The sequence below is a fragment of the Diabrotica virgifera genome, chromosome 9 (assembly GCF_917563875.1).
Source record: "Diabrotica virgifera virgifera chromosome 9, PGI_DIABVI_V3a".
In the NCBI taxonomy this organism is placed as follows: domain Eukaryota; kingdom Metazoa; phylum Arthropoda; class Insecta; order Coleoptera; family Chrysomelidae; genus Diabrotica; species Diabrotica virgifera.
The window spans coordinates 60,325,361-60,331,250 of NC_065451.1; the positions used below are offsets into that span (position 1 = coordinate 60,325,361).

The 5,890-nt window shown below is 31.3% G+C and overlaps 1 long non-coding RNA gene across 3 annotated transcripts; it reads left to right on the plus strand.

Annotated features, from left to right (window-relative positions):
* Window positions 1-2,081: 2,081 nt before the first annotated feature.
* On the plus strand, window positions 2,082-5,054 carry LOC126892516 (uncharacterized). Of its 3 annotated transcripts, none has more exons than XR_007700884.1 (3): window positions 2,082-2,209; window positions 3,722-3,855; window positions 4,777-5,054. It is a non-coding gene; the product is annotated as an uncharacterized LOC126892516 (long non-coding RNA). The 3 variants fall into 3 exon arrangements; XR_007700885.1 differs by having other exon boundaries at window positions 2,199-2,322; XR_007700886.1 differs by having other exon boundaries at window positions 2,199-2,322; window positions 3,722-3,773.
* The last annotated feature ends 836 nt before the right edge of the window (window positions 5,055-5,890 follow it).

Sequence of the window (5,890 nt, forward strand, 5' to 3'; positions counted from 1 at the left end):
ACAGACCTTTTTGTCTTAATTGTATTTTGAGGCGTATTATTTTTTAACAAATCTTTAATTTGTTCATGATTATTGTCACCAAATCTGACGCTAACGTCCATTTTGTTTAAATTAAATTATGACGATGTTAAATCGCGAAAATTTAAATCGGTCAAAATTGCGCGGCCTACTTGCTTCGTGGTCTTACCCAGCTACGCTGGGTGAGTTCACCACAGTGCAGTGATGTAATTGGTTTTGCCTAACCCCCAGGTGAATGCATTTTATTTAATTATTATTCACCCGTGTTTTTGTAATAATAAAATAGGAGAATGGAATTTTAGAACTATTTTACTAAGGCCCGGTCTTTTCACCTCCGAATAAATATGCTCTTATCTGGCAGTTAGCTATCTGGAGGATAAATATTTATTCGCCAGATAAAATGTACCCGTCTTTTCACGTCAATTTATGTTCCAGTTAGTTAACCGGTAGATAAGCTTAAAAGTAAGTTTGGATTCCGAACACACCTGACTTTTGTGTTTATTTTTATAATTTCAGCTTTAACCTAACCATGCCCCGCTAACTCTAATAAAAAACATGTACTCGTATTTATTTTCCTTCCGTTTAGTCAGAGGCGCTGATGTCGGCATTGTGATTGGTGGAACATGACTTTTGACAAATCCTGCGCTATCTTAATCACAATCTTAATCTGTGTTCGTGTTCGTTCCTTCGTTGTCGTTCACTTATTTTATATGGTCGGTTTAGTCGGTTATGTGATGTGTTTGGTGTTTGTTTGTGTTTAGTTTGTGTCACCATAAAAAGCTGATATTCAGTCGTGTTTTTTGATATTTTTGTTATTTCATAATCTAGTACCTTTTTAAAGGTAAGTTTTTCTGATGATAGGTACTGTTTATCCAACAGTTTTAAAATACACATTTTATTTCGCGTTTTGTTGTTGGGTCTAATGGCCGATCAGCTGTTGTGTGCAGCCGATAAATTCAACAAGTAAACATATATTTAATCGAAATTAAATACTCATATTTCTATGTAAAATGTCACATTATTGTATAAATAAATAATTAAGAAACAAGAGTTGTTTGTGTTTTACCTTTATTGTCCACTTGAATAAAATAATATTAAATATTGGAAGTACCGTATGGAGGCTATGGTGTACCTAGCGTGGAGGCTAGATAACGCTACCATTCCTCATGCCCCGGAATCTCATATGGAAAAATTGGGGAATTTCCCCCACCACTTCCACACCGCTCAGCTAAATAAAGAGAAACGACAGCCTTTCTCGCTCATGAAGACTTTAACCAATCATTTATGTTAAAACACCATACCTGAATGTCACAAATAAAATAATCAAACGAGGCTTAACTCGACGATGTCAATTATTTGTCAATTCTTCAAAAGTAATGATAGTTAGTGCAAATACAAATAACTTAGAGCATGGAAAATTTTTTCTCTCATGCTCTAAGACAAATAATTTTCTATTAGTTTACAGTTTTTATTGTATTATCTGTAACGATTTATTCTTAGTAATTTCAATTTCAGTTGGTTCCTTATCCTTCGTTTCTAAAGTGTAGTGTGTAGTTTTGTTTTAGTTGCGAAAGAACTTTGGTGTTGTATTAATAAAAAAAATAAACATGGTTTATTATTGTTGTGTACAAATCATAGAAAAGTTAGAAAATTCATAGGTAAATAGTAATTAGTTTATAACTGTTTTATCTGAAACAACGAATAAATACACGTACCTATATTTAGAAAAAAATTGTCTAACGTTTTTATATCCCTTTTCCTTACTAAATTTGACAGCAAAAATAACATATTTTGCAACTTACTTAGTAAGTTTTGGTATTTTATTTTAATAATATAGGTGAGATTATTTCTTGTAAAATAACAAGATATTTTAATTAGTAACGAAATTGCCCGCAAGAGGCGCTAAACGGATAAAATTAATGCTTGTCCATTTGAATTTCCCGCCAAATGGTGATTAGTTAACACATCGCTCGCAAATGGCGTAAGGAACCAAATTTTTACAGTGAGTTGCCTATCTATCTGGTAATACTATATATTATTTATCTATGACCATTCCTATCCAATCAACAGCAAGAACGTTTAAAATTTCACACCTATCATGTCGAAGCTACAGACCACTTATGTGGAGGTCAGATTTGTAGTATCCTTCCAATTTTCCAGGTGCTGAAATACGTGACATATTTTTTGAAGGGTAAGATCGCATTCTACCAAATCACACAACACTTTTTTCTATGAACCTAACCTAACATAATTAGATTCAAAGATGATTTTATCGATTTTATTTCCATTTTGGAAGAAGTAAATGTAAGCAAATCAAAGAATTACAACTTAATAGGTTTAGTCACAAATTAACTTAGTTTAGTTACAACCATAGATATATAATACTCTAGATTGCGCCCTGCGATCTTAAAATGGGTAACGGTTGCGACAGAGATAAATGAGCCTATTTGGTCGGTAGTCTCTTTTTAATTTAAGGGGAATATCGACGACGTGAATATCCCACTTTATCGAGTAATATGTGTTGACAGTTGGAGCGGGTGGTGACGGGAAATGGTCTTTGGTCTTCGGACGTGGGTAATCGTGGTTCGAATCCCATACCAACTTTACTTTTTTTATTTTTATTTAATCAATATTGCGTTTATTAGATATTTTTACATCTGAAAAATGGACCTAAGTAAATCTAGCAGATAATAAATGTATGTATAGTAAGTTAATATTGGAATACATAATTTGTGAACTGCATAGTAAAATAAAAGTCATTCGTTATTAATATAAATTCGTCCTTATTCGAATGATGTGAATGTTTGTTTTGCTTCTACTTTTTTAAAAAATTGTAACAATAGTTTCATAAATAAAAATAATGTCTAATTACTTATAATTGAATCGGTCATTTCAAAAACAGCAAAGTCCACAATTTTCAGAAACTAACTTTTTGAGAGGAATAGACTCCTTTAAGATAAACGTTGTGTGCAAAAACGACACCAGTCCAGTAAAAACATTAGCAACAAAACTACAATATAACTCTGAATTTTGATGTCATCCATTTCATCCATCTTTCGACTATTAATAGTTAGTTTTCTTTGCTCTTCTGTAAAATTAGGAATATGTGACTCATATTGGTTTTGAAATGACCGATTCAATTAATAAATCGATGGTACATTGTGTTGATATTAATTATTGGTAATTTTTTACGAATATTTTTAACAATTACCTACTTTATACTATTCTTCAATTAACTTATTAAAAAAATAACATTGGCTTTTATATTTTTAAAAATCTATAGGTACCTATACAGTTTTTCTTATTTGTTATATATTTCTTTGGATAGATTTACTTTAGAGATGTAATAATATCTAATAAACGCAATATTGATTAAATAAAAAATAAAAAAAGTAAAGATTGGTACGGGATTCGAACCAGGATTATCCACGTCCGAAGACAAACGACCAGTTCTCGTCGCCATCCGCTCGAACTGTCAAACCATCTAAAATACTCGACCACAGAGTAGGATAGTGACGTCGTCGATACTCCCCTTGAATTAGAAAGAGACTACCGACCAAATAGGCTCATTTATCTCTGTCGCAACCGTCACCCATTTTAAGATCGTAAGGCGCAATCTAGAGTATTATATATCTATGGTTACAACTTAATCATAAGGTTTAGAAATACATTTCCATATTTTAATCAGACAATATTGTTTTAGAAAGAAAACATTGATTATGCTGAAAAAGTTTACTGGAGAGCTTGAACAAGAGGTAAATCCATTTTAAATTAGTGGAAAACTGTTGATTTGTATGTAAAATAGAAGACAAGCTAGCTAATGAAACAGATGCAGTGGTAATTTTGTTTACATAATTATATGTACATATATGATTATTAATATTAACTGTTCAATGATGTAAAAATTTGTTAATGTGGGGAAAACTTTTATTTAAATTCAATACTATATTTCTGTAGCGGTATGGCAAAACTTGATGTTACGTCTGACTTTAGCCAGAATGAGATTATTTGCTTGATATGCTATTTAGTAACATTTCTTCAAGTTGGTAGAGTTTGGTATGTGTATGATGAAGGTAAAACCCCCTTTGTCCCACAGATCTTTTGTATAAAAGATATGTCCCCTTTTAATTTACAGTAGAACCCCGATTATCTGTGCTATGATTTTCTATTACTCAAGTTGCATTTTTGAGGTTTTATCAAGATAGCGTCATTGTAAATCACTTAACGGAAACTATATGACGAAAGAGAGACTCATAATAAAAGATTTATTTTTTCTGTTATCTTTTTATGGTAGGTACATAATATGTATGTGTATACGTACTTAGTATACATAAGAAATACATGTTCGTATTATCCGTGCTTTTCAATTATCAGTGCCACCTTCGGTCCTGAGAAGCACGGATAATCGGGGTTCTACTGTATTAGGTAGGCCAGAACTTGATATATTACTTGATTTCTTATGTTGATTACTTTTCGTTTTTGGGTTGGCAAAACATGATTTAAACTTTCAAAATGCCCTCCTGAAAAATTAGGCTAGATGGACATATCAATCATTGTCAAAACTCTACAGATTTATAATCCATCCAACTGGTATATTGAATAGTAAACTAGGGATAAACCACTATGTATATCAAAACACAATATTTTTAAATATTGGATAATTTACATGGTAAATTGAAGAATCCCAATAACAAGAATAAAACCTAATTTTAATATTTGTTAGTAGATATCTTTCACTTTTCTAAATAAAAACATTAGTTACAGATATGACAAACACCTAGAAGATGGAATCCTGCGTTCTTAAATTAAAAAGCTAGTTCCAGAAGTAAGCTACCAATAATAAACTAGAGAATGTATTACAAGAAAGAACAACGCTAATACTTAACATAGCTCAATTGCTTCAGGTATAAAAAGAGGAGGAAAGGGTAGAACACAAGCGTGCCAGAGAAAATGAAAGGGCAGAAGAGAGACACAAAAATTCATTGATTTATTAAATTTAATAATTAAATTATACAAAGGACAATTAAATAAAGAATAAAAAATGATACATGTATATTAATGATCCTTCTATTTCCCCATAAAGCTTGTTACTGACCAGGAGGTATACTATAATAGATATATTACATCTCATATTGCTCACTGTAATAATGAGTGAGCCTGCATAAACGGAACCATAATATACACATTATAGTTCCGTGTATGCAGCCTCACTCATTACTGTAGTGAGTGATATGAGATATATTTTAGTATAGTTCCCCGTGCGTGACAAGCTTGACACAAAAATTAAGGTTATCAAACATCATAACTTCAGTAAATTCAATAATTTAGCTTATTCCTGGTCTATACTTAGCAATTCATTTTCATCTCTATGTTATAAATATATTGCTTCAGTGTAAGATAAGACAGTTGAATCAATTTAATCGTTTTGTTTTCTGCCATATACAAAAAGGGATGTATTTGTGGACTCGTTAAAAATGGCTTCAGTGGACAATCAGAATCTCCAAGTAACAACCCATTGCTATGATTTGAATTTAAACAGCAACAATACAGAATTACTTATATTTGGCACAAAAAATATTAGTACCAAGGTACCTATTTAAAACATACCCAGGGAGTATTACGAAATTGTCAGAATATAAAATCAGTCTTCCTATATTCTATTTTTTGAGAATTTCATGATACACCCAGTATGTTTTGGATACTTAACTGCAGCTTTTTTTTTCAAGGTAGGTATCATCTACTGTTTCTGAGAACCATGTGCATACATATAATTCTAGTTACTATATCAATACCTTTCATTTTGGAATCGTAAAATATTTGGCAATTCAAAGAAATGATGGGATAAGAAACTATTCTATTTTTATTTTTTACA